This window comes from Artemia sp. Qi Xiang Cuo, chromosome 1 (genome assembly GCF_049724085.1).
Source record: "Artemia sp. Qi Xiang Cuo chromosome 1, ASM4972408v1, whole genome shotgun sequence".
NCBI classification, from domain to species: Eukaryota; Metazoa; Arthropoda; class Branchiopoda; order Anostraca; family Artemiidae; genus Artemia; species Artemia sp. Qi Xiang Cuo.
The window spans coordinates 81,835,885-81,853,368 of record NC_142794.1 but is presented as its reverse complement, the minus strand read 5'-3'; the positions used below and the strand labels follow the sequence as shown (position 1 = coordinate 81,853,368).

Here is a 17,484-nt window from a genome sequence, read left to right as displayed (position 1 = left end):
AGAGTCTGCCCTATGCATGTATCGATTGCTTTCTCTCATCACAAAGCACCTTGAAACATCATTTTGTAGCTGTGAAAGTTATTGTCACTGCTTGTAAGTTTCAATTATATGAATCCTAGACAGGGTTTATAGAACATAGATTAACTTGTTGTCGAGCCGTTTTATAGCTATACAGTTGAACTATTTCCACCCACCAGTCGCGTGGTATTGACCAGGGTGCTTCAAGGGCTTGTTGAAATCCAAGGTAAATCCTTTTGGTTTGTCACTGTGCACAGTTGGTAGTGTAAGAATATGAATATCCTCATCCTTCAACAGCTGAATAACAGCCAAGAGAGAAAACCAGTTGATGTAATACAGCTTGTGTTTCTGATATTTTGGGATATGCTTGATAAGTCTTGCTGCAAAATCATCTCCCAGGACTATCTCATAGCACAACTTTCATTTTTTTTTATTTGGGTTGTATCATTGTTTTGGTGGAGTTCTAGCCTTAGTGAGACAATCCGTTTGTCTACGTACTGACTGTATTCCCAACTAATTTCCAGAAGTGTTTTTGATGACCTTGATTGCTGGTTGAGTTTTATAAGATTTATTCTTATAGGGGAATTTTACACTATATTGGACGATTTTAAGGAATCAGTTTGACTAACATTTTAATTTCTGAATGTTTATGAAAAAAGAAGCAAAGGGGAGAGAGAAACAAAGGATATGGAGAGAAAGAAAAAAACTTTACACGAAGTTTAGCAAAATAAATAAGATTATGTATGTCTATTTTCTACAGCTTAATTTTCGTACTTCTGCTGGATGGTGCCACATGGAATCATGATTGGGAAAGAGTACAGAAAGACGACGAATGCGTCAGGAGCAGAGAAAAACATCATGAGACTTCTTAGACTATTCGCAATATTTTCATTCAGAAACTAACTTGAAATATATCTCAACTTTGTTGTTATTAGGGGCTACGCCAACGTTACTCACAAAAGGATGATTTGAAAAGGAGGGTGTAAACTTTAAGACCATCAAACCAACAGTGAATTGCAAATTATGTGTCGAATAAAAATTTGGGTTAAAAAGAAGCTTCTTGGCTTCCATTGGATATTATGGATCACCCTGTAAGGTGATCGGTTGATAAAAAAAAGAAAAAAAAGTTATGTATGATGCAGTCATATAAATAACTACCCAAAAAAGAGGGAAGGGGCTATCGGTACCACATTTCTCTAATTTCCAATCATATGTAATTTTCTTTTGATCTTTTATAACTTTCATACTCTAAATGCCAGCATTTAATAAGTGTCTTGGCCACCCCTCCCCTCAAAATAAGCTCATGAGTATAATAATAAGCTCCTGAATAATAAATAAAAACTAGAAGAGTCAGTTATTACATTTCCTGTGAGCACTAAACACTTTCGCAATGTAAACCCAAACAAAGTGGCACGGGCATAACATTTTTCCCCTAGACAAAAAGCGAACAAGAACGCATTTTGTGTTGACTAGTATTATTGACAGGTTGGTAGACTAATGCCCGTGCCATATTATAGTCACACTTGTCGATAAAACCAAACTTACGCACGACTGCAGCGCCAATTGCGTGCGCCGTTCGAAATTTCTCGAGTTGAACATTGTTCAACTTTTAATCATAACTTTCTTGGCTGACCAATCAGAGTCAAGGTTTAAGGCATACTTTTTAAAACTAGAAAAGATGGAAGCTTAGAACAGCGGTTTTTCTATCTGGGAGAGGAACCTGACGAAAATTAAGAAGACTTAGTATTAATAGAGAACAGTTGGACACAAATTACTGTTGGTGCGGACTCTTTAAATTAATCTCTTGCTTTTTTTATTTTTTGCTTTTTAAATACAAGTGTGACGCTAAAATCAAGAAAATTACCTTGTCATTCATGGTATTTGGCTTTCTTTATCGATAGATGTGATTATGATGTGAGACGGGCATAAGCAACGCCACATTTGCTTTTGTTTTAAGAAAAAGTAGCAGTGGTCAAATCCTAGAGTATTAGCTTGGATATTAAAGCGAAAAACTGCTTAAAAACAGCGCAAACAAAATGTCATATCTCTGTATTTTTTGCTCCGGTATGCCAATCGTCCAAATTTATTTTTTGACAATCCACGTAACAGTGTCAGTACTCGTCCCGGTGAAAATATGTTTTGTATTAATTGGAACAGAGTCGGTTGATGCACAAAATATTCTTGCTTATTTTTGGCTTGCTAACACAAATTATCTCATAAGTATAAAAAAGATTGTACTATATGCCAAAAATTTTTTCATGAACGAAACGAATATGTAAATTTATAAAATGTACAGGCTACAGAATCTGATTTACAGCTAAACAATTAAAAATGTTTGCAATAAAATTGTTTTATAATAATTGCAATTTGAAACAAAAACATATCTGCCTATAATGATTACATCTTCCTTGTAAAAAAAAGAAGCAAAAATAGCCAAACATAGCCAAAACAAGTTAGATATTTCCGTTCACGATAGAATGGGTTCTGGCTGTGGCAAAATCTTAAAATCGAATGATAACGTATTCGTATTCTAACGTTTTCAAACAATTAATTTTGCATTTAAAGATTTTACCTTTGTCTGTAAAACAATTATCATAATCTTGGAGCTAGAGCAACTTATTAACCAATTTTGATTTATTTAATCCATGAAAAATTTCATTCGTGAAACAGCGCCCCCGTTCATAGTAAGGAGCAAACGAACTGCTGAAAAACTAAATACGTGCATGGGTTTCAGTTAAAAATAACTCGAGAAGGTTAACAGAAAAACATGGCAAAATACTACTTTTCTGCTCCCCCAAATCAAGTGAAATATTTTCGTTCTATGATTCAGCCCAGTACTCCTTCTCCAAAAACCAAAAGTTTCGCGATCTGTTTAAATGCTCTTCTCATTATTATTTAATATGCTAATTTTTTTCGTCTGAATTTGGCCCCTAATTAGACACCCTTAAAAGATTCGAAACAAGTCCGTTATTTTTAAATTCTGTGCCTTTATAAATAGCTCATTAAAGCTTTCAGTATCACGAACTGGTCAGAGTTGAGAAAACGGGTGAGCGGACGAGCTAAGAATAAACATTTAAAGCAAAATTTCTAGTTTACAAATATCGTCCATTATTCCTTTTAACAGAATAAGCAAGCAACTCGTCTTTGCATCTTCTCATTTATTTTTGGGCCTATTCCCTTTCATGGTAATTTTTTTTTAAACCTCTGCTATTGCAAAACTCGAGGGTCGGTCCACTTTCTAATATCGTGGACACTAAGTGGCAACTACCATGTATGGCAGAAGTGTGCCTAGCATGACTCGGAAGTTTTTATATCTGTTGCAGGAAAAAGCGCAGCGTGGTGGAAATGTGGCACAGATAGGGAAACAGATAGCATCCTCGAGATGTACACCTTGGGGGGACAGTGTGTGACCCTTCGGCTAAACGATTTGCCATACAAATGAATTAGTAGCCTCAGTAAATTGAAAAGATAACCAGGAAAAAACGTCTTTTGGGCAATTTCTTTGCCGCTTTTCGCTCCCTATACAAATGAAATATTTCCATTCAACAAAATAGAACCACTGCCCTAGACAAATAAAATATTTCCATTCACAAAATAGGGGTTTTGGCATTTGTAAAATCTTTCAAAGCCAAGCCATGTCACAAAAACAAATTAAAAATATTAGTTCCATTTCATGCGGCATCGTTGAAGTTTTATTTAGTCCTTCGTTTTTATGCCTCCCAAAACATAAGTCATTAAGATTCGTCTTACCCATGAAATCAGTACTAAAGCTTGGACCCTATGATAGTTTAAAATTATACGAGTCAGACTCTTTAGTTTTGAATTCTATGCCAAAGTCTTTCTCAATCAAATAGTTCTGGGACGAGAAATTAGAATTGGAGTCTTCATTGATTCTCATTTTCGCTACTGTTTTGGAGAAAGAGACAATAATTTGACCCTTGGAATAAAACTAAAAATGAAGAGAAATTGCGTGGGTTGCATTTGGAGAAAATTCCCCTCTTGCTAAATCATGTACATAGCTTTACTAATATGAATTTATTTCGCAAGTTTCACCTAACAGAGAGATACCATACTTACCATTACATGGTTGTTTTGCCACTATGTCCGGTTCAGTTCTAGGCTCATTCCTTCCAAAAAATTACTCATTCCTGGAAAATCCCTCCGACAAGTCCCATTGTAGAAAATTTCCCATTCTAAACTCCCCCCGGACAATTACCCCTTTGAAAATCCCCCAAAATGTATATAATTAAGCGGCCAGAGTGAAAGCAGATATATAAAAAGAATGAAGAAAAGATTAGAGTTTGGACCAGGATTATAATATTTAAACATACATGTAGGATGTATGGTTTATAATATCCTTTAGTGTATTTTTTATTTTCGAATTTTATTTCTACTAATTCTTTTTTTTTGTTTTTTTGGGGGGTTGAGTTATCATAGCAGGGTGAGATAAAGGTTAAAGAAAATAATTTGGAAATTTTAAGTTATTGGCAACTAGGGAAGGGGTACCCTATGGTGGAAATGCAGAGAGATACAGGATGGGACTAAGAATAAGTACGAGTAATTGCCTCCCATTGAATTGGCCCGGCACCGACATTTATTGTGCATGATACCAGTTCACCTCTTGTCATAAGGAAGCGTTCATTAGGCGTACATTAGAAGGTTTTCCTCTCTTAAGTGCCTTTAAGTTTTATATATATATATATATATATATATATATATATATATATATATATATATATATATATTATATATATATATATATATATATATATATATATATATATATATATATATATATATATATATATATATATATATATATATATATATATTTAAACAAGATGCAGTCAGATTCCAAGGTACAACACAACCAGTGCTGTAACAAGTACTCCAAATTTTTACTTAAGTAACAAGTACCAAGTACTATCAATTTTTTTACTTAAGTATCAAGTATCAAGTAATCCACCAAAATTGTACTTAAGTAGTTCAAGTAATAAGTAGTCTGAAATAGTACTTAAGTAGTACTTCAAGTACTACTTCAAGTAATCAAATTATATGATGTTAAAATTACTATTGAGCTAAAAAAAAAGGGAATTCTTCCATGGGAGGCTCTTTCCAGCACAACAATCACACACTTACGCCACTGACACTCAGGTTAACTTAATGGTTTCATTTCTTATATTAAAGAACGAGTACAAAAACAGAATCAAATTGAAAAGGTGTGTTTTTTCCAACTCTACTTTTCCAGCATTATCAACATCATTAAGGTAAAAAAAAAAAAAGCTGGAAAGAAACGGAAATAAATAACCCGTTCTCAACGGATCTTCCAGCGATTCACTCAGTCAGAAAATCGTCTTACCACATACGGTATATATAGTCAGTCGCTCAGTGCCATTCTTCAAAGACAGTTTCGCAAAAGGAGCTGATTCTGACATCTGCTTTTCAAAAGGTGACATTAAAATAGGTTGAAAAGGAAACCATCAAAACAGTAAAACGAACTCTCAAACTACGTCCATATTTTGCTGAAAAACCTTGAATTTCTCATTGGCTTTCAACAAAACGAGGCTCTCAAACCTTCCGTCCGCCAAGGAATTACGCCTTGGACTCATTATAATGCCACCTTTCGAAAAGAGACGCTCAACTGGGGCCGATGTAGGAAGCATACAATTATACTTCCGAAACACTGAATTCACTGCCGGGTACTCTTGTAAGATCGAGAGAGTCTTTCGGGAATCACTGAGATATCTCAGAATCTCGATCTTGACCGTATTTGCCACAGTTGGTTGCTGAGTGCTTGTTCCTGATTCGTCGTCCGAAAAGTCAAAAAAAGCCTCAGGAGATCTCTCAAGAACTATGCCACTGCTTTTTTCACTAGTGGCACCCATTTTCTGCTTCATTGTTATGGCCTCCTCTGTCATCAAACCCAGCACCAGTTCCTTGTGTTCTTCTTTCCCAAACTTGTCCTTGAAAAACGGCAATGACCACGTAGCAAGATGGTAGTCCGAATGAACCACTGGATATCCACTGAGAAACGGAAATCTTTTTCCAAGTCCATCGAGCAGCGTCTGGGTTAAGACCCTTGTGAGTTTGACACTTTGGTGCAACTTCACCAACTTCCTTTCCAAGCACTTGATAGTTGGGAGAACAGTCCCGAAATAGGCTTTCTCCTCACCCTGAAGCATATCTAGGGCGATTGCTATGGGCTCAAGGACTGAGACGTACTCAGCAAGAAATTCAAGCTCACTTGTTTTGAATCTTGGTTTTTTCAAGACATCACACACTGCTGAGAGCTTTCCAGCCATGTGACACTCAAGAATTCTTTTCAGTGCATCGTATTCAGAATTCCATCTTGTTGCGTTGGGTCTTATCAGCTTTTTTTCGAAGACCTCTTTCAATAGGTCATTGTTTTTTGAGCTGTGGCTTAGGGAATTCCATAAGCCCTGACACTTGCTCTTGACACTCTGCAGATTTCTTTTGTAACTCACGTCCGTATTTGAAGCATACTTGGCATCTGTGGTGGCCAAAAGGTTCAGGGTATGACTAGAGCAGCGAAAGTGTGGAGGTAAGTACATACCTATATTACCTAATGAGTCCGATCTGCCATCATTCCCTTCGGGCTCAGAAATATCGCTATCGTCATCATTTGTGTTAACAATACGGTCGGGAAGATCAGAATAACTATCAGAGGTCCCTCTAACCCCTGCTTCTAGTTCATCTTGGTCTTGTGCACCACTTCTGGGATTGACACTAGAACCCAATTCTGGTTCCCCGACATCAGTCACATTCACCCTGTCAAAGATCTTACCAACGTCAACAACATCTAATTCTTCGGATTCGGAATCCATGCTTTCTTCATCAGGTGTGTCACTCTCACTGGTTAAGCTTATTACCAGCTTAAAGCTTAAATTAAGCTTAAAGAAAAGTTAGCAAACCCTAGTAGCCTATTTTTTCTTTACAGCACATGTCTGGGATTGAATCTATTTATGTTTGAGTGGTTTTGTATCCTACAAGGCCTATAGGATCATGTGTTTAAGATTGGGCAGTATTTTCTAGAATTAGCCTAGGCTATGCTTAAACTAAATTGTGTATTTGTCATTAGACTTTACTATTAACTATCAATGCATTCAAAACATTCAGCAATCCATATGGCTAAAATATTCAGCCTAATCAAATAGCCTAGGCTAGCCTACTTGTTCAAGAAAATTTGATACTTCCTTTGAGTTCTGCAAATTAGCAAGTTCTGCAAGTTCTGCAAGTTCTGCAGTTCTGCAAATGGAAAACACACACAAAAACAAAAATTATATATGCATTCTACATTCTATAACCATTATTCCAATCCCAATCAGCCTCATACACAACAATCTCAATACACAACTTAGCCTCAAGATTAACACAGAGAAGCCAAGGCTCATAGCAATCCATTAGTTTTCGTAAATGTAAAGCTGCTGGTTGCTGGTTCCGAGACCCTTTTGAATGACACCTAGCCTACCACAACTAATTTCGGCCCATTCTGGTTCGTTGAACATTCTTCTCCTGAGGTGAAGTTAATCAAGCTAGGTGTGGGGTAAATTGTGCATTAATTTCATAATGCTGGATTAACAGTTAGCTTAGCCTACAGGAGATCCAGGCTACACAACTCTAGCCTAGGTTTGTTCAATCCAATCTGAACGATATCCGAATAGACCAAAACAACAAACAGATTAAAATTGCGTATGATGTGTAGGTTGTGTTGTAAGGAAACTACTGGGCTATCTGTATGGTGATACCTGTCAAAGTTTAAGAGAGAAAAAATGTACAAACAGACATAAAAAGGACAAGGAGACTTACACGCAAGTGTTTGTGGAAATTTGAAGGTGCATGCAGGTGTCCTTTGAGAACCCTGTTGGGACAGTTCTTGCACCATGCACTAAGTGCGCCATCTTTTTCGATTTTTCCTTTTACAGCAAAATATTTGCCTTGAAGAATAAACGGTAATTGTTGTTTGCCTGCGTCAGCCATTTTTTTTTGTGACACCTTGTTTCTTCTTCTTCTGAAATGTGCGCGACGGAAACGGCAAACCACAGCAAGTACTAAACTAAACACAGACGCAGCAAAACCACAAAATTAAAAAATTGAAAAAAAAAAAAAAAAAAAAAATGGAACGGTTCCTCGTAATGTATTTGAAACAGTACTTGACTTTTATTTGCAACTTGAAGTAATAAGTAGCTGCAATTTTTTACTGAAGTACAAGTAATAAGTACTCTGTGGAATTTTTACTTAAGTACAAGTACAAGTACTTGAAAATTTTACTTAAGTAGTACTTGAAGTAAAAGTACTTCAAGTAAGTTACAGCACTGAACACAACCAAGAGCAAATTTAAAATGAACAGAAATCTTTATTTCAAATAAGTGAACATATTATCTTCTCAATTTTTTATCTTACCATGCTAGGGTAACTCCACCCCTGAAAAAAAGATATTTTTATATATAAAATATATACATATATATATATATGTTTTTATTATATATATATATATATATATATATATATATATATATATATATATATATATATATATATATATATATATATATATATATATATATATATATATATATATATATATATATATATATATATATATATATATATATATACACATATATATATATATATATGTATATATACTACTACTACTAACAACTCACCGCAGCACCAAGCTGCCTGAGGTTAACACGCACTCACCTCCTCCATCCCAATCTTTTCAAAGCCTCCTACACCCTCCCACGAAGTTCCCATTTCCTTTAAAGCTTTCTTTATGACGTCCTCTCACCCCAGACGAGGACAACCTGCTTTCCATTTAGCCCTAGACGGTTTGCCGAAAAGAACAATCTTCGGCACTCTTTCTTTCATTATAGCCCTAGAGAGCGGTATTGAACCACATTTTTTGTACAGCCTATTTTTTGAAATACGGTCAGTCAGCCGGGCACCCAGAATAATCTTTGAGCAATTTCTCTGGAAAACATCTAGCAATTCTTCATCCGCTTTTCGAAGCGCCCATGCTTCAGAACCATATTTGACTACTGTCATCACTGTAGCTTCTAATATTCTAATCTTGATTTGCAGACTTATCTTCCTATTCTTCCGAACTTGTTTTTAACTGTTAAAAAACACCCTGAGCCTTGACTATTCTACTTTTAACACCTTCACTGCTCCCACCGTATTTACTAATAATACTACCAAGGTAAGTTAAGCTGCCCACCTGATCAATCTTTTCATTTCCAAACGTCACCTTTTCACATTCACTTATTCCTAGTCTTAGTGACTTAGTCTTCTTAATATTAATTTTCAAACCTATTCTAGCACCCTGAACTCGAAAAACCTTCAAAAGTTCATTCATTTTGCTCACATTTGATTCTGTGGTCTCCCATTGCCTTTCCTGTGCTCCTTAAGACCAAGTTGATCAAAATAATCCACATAAAGGGGGATAGAATACAACCCTGCTTAACTCCTGATCTAATACAAAACCAGCTGCTAACCTCATTCCCTACCTTAACCGCAGCAGTGTTATTCTCGTACATAACACTAATCACTTTAATTTATTTGTCTCGTATATAATACAAGGCTAAAACCTTTACTAAGCTCTTCTATCAACAGAATTGAACGCTTGCTCATAATCTACAAAACTAAGGACCAAAGGTGTTTGACAACTCCGGTACTTCTCAATTATCAAACAGTTCGTGGTAACGAACTGTAAGTAAGGAGCGACCCGGCTCAATGGTAACCGAAACTGTAGAAAACGGAATTTCGATACCAATAGATACAACAAAAGAATCAGATTTTAATGCTAATTTCAAATATATAAGTTTCATCAAGTTTAGGCCTACCTATCAAAAGTTACGCGCCTGAGAAAATTTAGCTGATTTTCGAAAAAAGGGGGAAAGACCCCCTAAAAGTTATAGAACCTTAATGAAAATCATACCATCATATTCAGCGTATCAGAGAACCCTACTGCGGAGGTTTCAAGCTCCTATCTACAAAAATGTGGAATTTTGCATTTTTTTTGCCAGAAGAAAGATCACGGATGCGTGTTTATTTATTTATTTTTTTCCAGGGGTGATCGTATCGACTCAGTGGTCCTAGAATATCGTGGGAGGGCTCATTCGAACGGGAATTAATATTTCTAGGGTCCTTTTTAAGTAACCAAAAATAATGGAGGGCAATTAGGCCCCTCCCACGCTCTTTTTTGTCTCAAAATCACCCGATCAAAATTTTGAGATAGCCATTTTGTTCAGCATGGTCGAAAATATGATAACTATGTCTTTTAGGATGACTTAATCCCCCGAAGTCCCTGGGGGGAGGACTGAAAGTTATGAGTTTTACCCAATGTTAACATATAGTAGGCTATTGGTTATTGGGAAGTATGCAGACGTTTTCAGAGGGGATTTTTTCTGGTGGGGGGGGGAGTGGGTCGGGGTTATGTGTGAGGATCTTACCATGAAGGAAGTTTTCATGGGAGAAGGGACATTGCTATGAAGGGGCGACGGATTTCCCAGCATTATTTAAATAAAGATCAGAAATTATATATAAAAAACAAGGTTTTTAACTGAAAGTAAGGAGCAACATCGAAACTTAAAACGACAGAAAACATTACGTATATGATTGGGCTCATCCCTTAGTCAATACCTCGCTCTTTAAGCCAAAGATTATTTAGTACTTTCATAAGAGCTATTTATTCTAATTAACGGCCTTCGTGATTAGGGGGTCATTTTTAAAGAATTGGAACAAAATTCGAACTTTAGCTTAAAGAGCAAGGTATTGACTAGGGGGCGAACCCTCTAATATATGTATTAAGAATATAAGAATATAGAGGTTCGTTACGTAAGTTAATTCGTTAGTTACGTATATTTATTACGAATAAAAACGTTCGTAAATAAAATTAAACAGGTTTCGAGAAAGCCATTTAACCAAATAAAAGTAAAATTAATATTCAATTTTTTTTTAATTATTCATGTACGGTGAGCCAGAATCAAAACCTGCATTAATTCATAAACGCTCAAAAATTAAATAAAAAAAACAAGTTTTTTTTAACTGAAAGTAAGGAACGACGTTAAAACTTAAAACGAACAGAAATTATTCCGTATATGAATAATTATTCCGTATATGAATGAATGAGGGGCTGTCCCCTCCTCAACGCCTCGCTCTTTACGGTAAAGTTTTACTTTCTCACAACTCTATTTTTTTATAACAAAGAAAAAATTAAGTTTAAAGAGCGAAGTGTTGAAGCGGGAACAGCCCGTTTCATATACAGACTAATTTCTGTTCGTTTTAAGTTTTAACGTCGTTCCTTACTTTCAGTTAAAAAAAAACTTGTTTTTTTATTATTTAATCAACCTAAGAGTGAAAATGGACGACACATTCTCTACTTTTTCTAAAACCGCACTGTTCTCTTAAAACTTTGTCTACGGTATCTCTCAGTCTAAAAGTATCATATTACTAAGTAATTTGCTACCTACAGAGACCAGACTAATGCCTCGATATTTACCACACTCACTTTTATCACCTTTCTTATAAAGTGGCTTAATTAAGGTTTTTCTAAAATCGTTAGGTACTTCCCCTTTTTCAAAAATCATTCATAATTTTCAGTGACCTATATCTAATCTCAGAGCCACCATTTAAGAAACTCACTTACCACCCCGTCAGTAGCTGGAGCCTTATTTTTTTTATTCCTTTTAGTACTGTCGCTAATTCTTCCTCACAAAACAAATCTTCCGTCACGTCCAAGGTATCATAAACTTTTTCATTTTCCTCTATATCTTTTCCTGCTACTCTCTCTCGGTTTAACATATATATATATATATATATATATATATATATATATATATATATATATATATATATATATATATATATATATATATATATATATATATATATATATATATATATATATATATTTCTACACCGCATATTCTACCTGTATTTCAGAATATAGGTTGAATATTCCAAAATCCCCTTTTTTTACTCTTTTTGTCTTACTTTCCCTATGGCAAATCAATTTCACATGTGGAGGGAATTTCCCGGGGGAAAAGCAGTGTCATTTGGACACTGCTTTTTTTATTCCTAAACTGGTGGCGCCAGGTATGATAAAGTATCTGATTTGCCGTTAGTCTCTCATTGAGGTTTTTAAATGAATATTGAATCTTCTTTTGAAAGATTCAACAGAGGAACTTTTAGGGATAACTTCCTCAGGATGATCATTCCAGATCGAAGTGCAACATCAGATGAAGCTATTCTCCAAGTACTCTGTTCTCGACTTGCCAGCTTCGAGATAATTGGATCGAGCTGTGTGTCTTTATGTCTATCTTAAACATGAATTTAAAACACCAAATCATAAGGGCTAGTGCTACTTCTCTGATCAGCCCTTTCGAATAATTTATTTGACTTTAGGTGCTTTTTCGTCGTTGAGTTTATGATGCCTTACCCTTGCTAATTGAAACTTTGCATGTCTGTAGATCCTTATCTTTGTTTGTTATTTGGGTTTACTGTCCTTCCTATAGGTGTTTGCGTGAGGTCGAAACCTCGTTCAAGTGCGTATCTATTTGTATTAACTTAAAAAAAAAAAATGTTTTTCCGAGGAAAGTAGAGTGAAGCAATTTTTTTCACAAGGTAGTTTTTTTCTAAACGCGTTTTTTAACTTTTGGTTACTATGGGATATGGTTCGCTCTTGACTAGGTTTCAGCTACCGCTGCAACCATGATGTCTTCCTTTCGATATTTCCCGATTCAAAGCAAATGCCTTACCTTTATTTTTCGCTCTTCTTTTAACTTGGAGGGAGGGAATATTCGTGATAAGCCATGTCTTAACAGCAAAAATGTCAGTGACGAGCATCTAATGGAAAATGATGTTACTTATAAGCTGTTAAGAGAAAGTTAAGTACTTTTCAATTAGCTGGTACCCACGCAAGAAGTCAAGTTTGGTTAATGCTAATGAAATAAAACAAAATATGATGAAAACTATAATAGTTTAGAAATAAATTTGGGCTATATTTTCGCACATTAGGGGGGTGGGGGTAAAGTATAGTATATATTAAATACGTAACCTAACTTAAGATAACCTAACCTAGGTACATTTACCCACGAAACCCCCAAAAACAAAAGTTTAAATAATGTAAGCATAATGACAAACCACGACTTGCGATCGAATTCTCTATTGACAGATACCCGCTTGACTAGTTTCCTTCAGCACAGTATATCGCGTGGACACCCGCTAATTGAAAAGTACCGAAAGTTATCCCAAATATCGAAACAATAACAAACACTAACAATATTTGGTTTTCGATTACGAGTTTGTATGCTTTTCAAAATCACAGTTTAATTCATGAAATTATCGATTTACAATGTTAAGAAAACGGTTAAATTCTTTGATTGCTTAAGCCAGCTACGGTATTAATTCGAATTTGGCGCTAAAAACTACTAGCCAGAAATACTTCTCACTAGCAGACTAGGTTTGCTTTCCAAGTCTGCTTCGCCAGCCTGCTTGCCATTAACAAGTCTTACTCTTGGATGTTCGTGACATGCGTGATAAAATAGTATGGAAATAGAATCTGTTATTTAAAAATGAATAGTGTGTTCCAGTTATTCTTCCATGTATGAAACCAAGCATCTGTCATTCTAGTAAATATCCATCAATTGCTCGCATCAAGTGAGGGGAAAAGGACGTCTTTCAAAGAGTCTTCTCGGTGGATGAGCTTTTGACAAGGATTAACAAATATCTAAGTGACAGTGTCAGATTGCTGTTAATATAGACTATTTGTAAACTAGGCGGATCAAATGCTTTGGACAAACGCCCTTAAACGTAGAAATAGTAACAAATGTGTGATCAGAAGTTTTCATCTGATTGTCTTAAAATGTACCATCTTTGTTTGGTTGTGGAAGGAATGCAAAATTCCAGTGAACTTTGTAGATCAACTGCTCAAAACAATGCTATGTTTCCGTGGAAATTGGGATGTATTTGAGAAAACTAGACAGATTAAATGTTTCCTTTAGGAAATCGCCTAGTCACAGAAGTAGAGAGAAAATATTGAACTTGGATCGATCTGATTTTTTGTCTCATTTTTTTCTCAAAATATACCATCTTTGTCAGCCGTGGAGGGAATACTAAATGAAAGTAAAATATGAAGATACTTTGCTTCTTCACAACACTATGCAGGAACTCATCATAATTACGGGACACATCAGAACAATCTCAATGTTCCACTGAAAAATTAAAACTTCATGTACACGCCAAATACGGACTGCTAGTTCCAGTTCCAGAGTTTGTAAAAGGGTAAATAGACAACCCTAGGGTTCGACGATTGCAAAAATTCACACTAATCCTTTGATTTCTCATATACCACGAATTTTTATGAATATTCAAGACATTCATTTTTTGGATCAATGAACTATATTGGGTTATATTTATTTGTGCTTGTAGAATGTAGAAAATTGTAAGAGACCTGCAGAAGGTATAAGTTTGAACTGTATAAGTTTGTCATATCTTTGCTTACTATATTTTTTTAGAAGAAGTATAAATGTTTAATGGTTTTTTTGGCTAACGCAACTAAGTCTTTAAGGTCAATTAATAAAACATAATACAGTGCTAGTACTATTTGTTCTCAGAATATAATATCATTGTTATGTATGTCTGTCAAAAATGACATAAATCAGGTTTCAGCTATATGTTTGAAACTAAAAATTGAGTTTTTGTCTTGTATCGGAAAAGAATTTTTCTCTTGGAAACCAATTAATTTTGGATACAAGAAAGTGTCGACTTCCTATTCATTTGTGCGAAATGTTCTGGTAGATTAACGGTGGGAAATAGATGAATGTTGGCAAGTTTAATTTTATTCCAAAACTGGCATCAATAGAATTTATTTTAGCGGGCATTTTTTTCTGTTTTTTAGAGCTTTGTATCCTCTTTTGTGTTGTTCTTCGGTAGATTACGAAAATCCCCGGAAAGCGGGTAGTGCAAATAAAAAATTTCAAATTTGTTTTTAACAATGACACAAATTTTGCGTAGAAATATCACTTTTAAGTGTGTTTTTTTATGATTGTAGTTCGACGTAGGCACTGAAAAAAATATTCTATAAAATCAAAAACATGTTAATTATTCTCAGTACCAATTAACCTTAAAAAAAATCTAATACCCATTAATTTTTCTGTCGCCATGGTAATACAGTAAAATAAATTTAACCAAAACTAGAACAAGCAAGATAAAGTGCTTATGCAGGATTTTTTTTTAGGGAAGGAGGAAGGGGCCATAATAAAAATATTTACTTGATAATTAGAAAAAGAGGCTCCCAGAAATCCCGAAAAATTCAGGAAAGCAAATTTTATTTTATAATTAGAATAAAAAGCTCCCGGAAATTTCGGAAAGTTCAGGATTTTAGGGTCCAGGTCCTGAGGCTCACTGACAATCAGGAAAAGTTGGAGCTAATGACATCACCGTACTGATGACAGTTTTGACGAAGCTAGAAAATTCGATTTCTTTTCTTTGCACTCTAAATTTTATTATCATGGACAATCCTAATCTAGAGGTGACTCTAGCGAGGAAGCCCAGTAAGCCGGGATATGTCGAAAAGCCTTGGGATATATTCAAGGTCATCCTGAGGAGACGCCGGGTTTGACCCTACATTCTCCCCCTCCCCCCTACCCGATGTTTTTGTCCAACTCGCAACAAAAGCCCTATAAACAAATTTTTGATGCATTTTTAATTTTTATTTTGTGTGTAAAACACCTTCAAAAAAAACCTCGAGCAAAAGTCTTGAATTCGCCCTTGGGATCAATAGTAGATTATTTTACGTTTTTCTATTCTTTGAGCCTCACTGTTTGTCGGCAAAGAAAAGATCCGGTTATAAAGTACTCATCGGGAAAAATTGCAGTGTATAAGCCTATTTAAACAAAGAAACATTTGGCGAGACATTGAGACGCCGAACACTATTTAGTTGAACATCTTTCGCCTTTTTGTTCTTTTTTTTAAGTTGGTCTATTCAAAATTCTAATTAAAAATATTGGAGTTACTGCAGCCCACGCTGAATATTTATTTTTATTCATATATTATTTTATTCTTCTTTTTTTCAGCAACAGCACCACCCGGTGGAGCTCAAGGTGTCACTGCCGGCGTATCCACTGTTGTCAATTCTGTCTCCAGTCTTCTCCTGGCTTACTTCCTGCTTTGCTGCTAAGCTACACTATTTAAGAAGTCCATTAGTTTTTAAGACAATTTCAATGTGAATGCCAATTTGTTTCTTTTAAGCGCTGAATGCGATTCGGATGATTGCCCAACACTGGTCCTGCCAGTGTTGCCAGTGAGGCATTTTTAACGATTCGTCGTCGACGTGCCTTTGACCCAGTGTTTCAGATAGTCGTGGAAAACATATACGAAGTGAAGTGACTTTTGGGTAATAGAAGGGTACACAAATATGTATATTTTTGGTAGTGTCGTGGTGTACATGTACCGCTTTATAAAACTCTTCTCGGAGATTAAAAATGCCTAAAGAAGATGTAGCATTTTGATAAAACTTGTCATAAAATAAGACCCTTAGTATTGTCCGTTTTACTTAAATTTGAATTACTTGCCTTTTTCTAATGTAACACTATTTTTGGTAGGTACCATGGTTTGTTGGCGCACAGAAGCACAAATGCTCATTAGTAAATTTTTCTTGTCGACATTAATTGAACCTTGAAAAGTTAATCAGTAAAAAAAACGAAGAAAAATCGCAAAATTGTAAAATAAAATCATTCAAGAAATCAATAAGTGGGGAATTTCGTTAGTTATATTTTTCATTTTTAGAATTATGTGATTTCTGTTTTTCATAATTATAATTACTAGCTTACAATCCAGTGGCATTTCTTTTTATTGGCAATTTTCGCCAACGATTATCAGGAGCTGCTTCCAGTTGATACGCTGGAACATATTTCTTGGTAAAAATTGTTATTGAACTTTTGATTACCGTCATAAAAATAAGACCTTCGGTAGGTTGGGGGGGGGGATCGAGTTTTGGCTGTCAAACTTACATTAAATATAAAACAACATTATCTTTTATGAAATGTATCCTTTTTTGGTAAATAATTTTAGTTTTAATTTTGAGATATTAACGCCACTTCTTCGTTAGTTAAATATAATCTTGGAATACTCTAGTCTTTCTATTACAAGATCTGCTCATTCGTCTGTTGCGATAAAGAGTTAACTCAAAATATTCTATAATTATTAAGCTGTGTTTTGTACCCTCGACCTGCCTCAACACTAGATCTTAGCTAGATGGCAATCTCATGTTGATTGTATATCATGTTGATAGTCTCATAGAAGCTATATATGCTTGTATTTTAGTATAATCTACTGAGAAGTCTTGTATTTGTTCCACCCATTTTTAATCTTTAACTTATGTTTTTACATCCTGAGCAATCATTTAATTTTCATTAATACACAAAACATCCGTTTCAAAAT

The 17,484-nt window shown here is 35.0% G+C and overlaps 1 long non-coding RNA gene across 1 annotated transcript in view; it reads left to right on the top strand.

Moving 5' to 3' along the window:
- Window positions 1-17,023, top strand: part of LOC148956800 (uncharacterized) — a 38,238-nt gene extending 21,215 nt beyond the window's left edge. The window contains exon 3 of the long non-coding RNA XR_016142398.1: window positions 16,119-17,023. This is a non-coding gene — a long non-coding RNA (uncharacterized LOC148956800). The remainder of the gene's footprint in view (window positions 1-16,118) is intronic.
- Window positions 17,024-17,484: the final 461 nt, after the last annotated feature.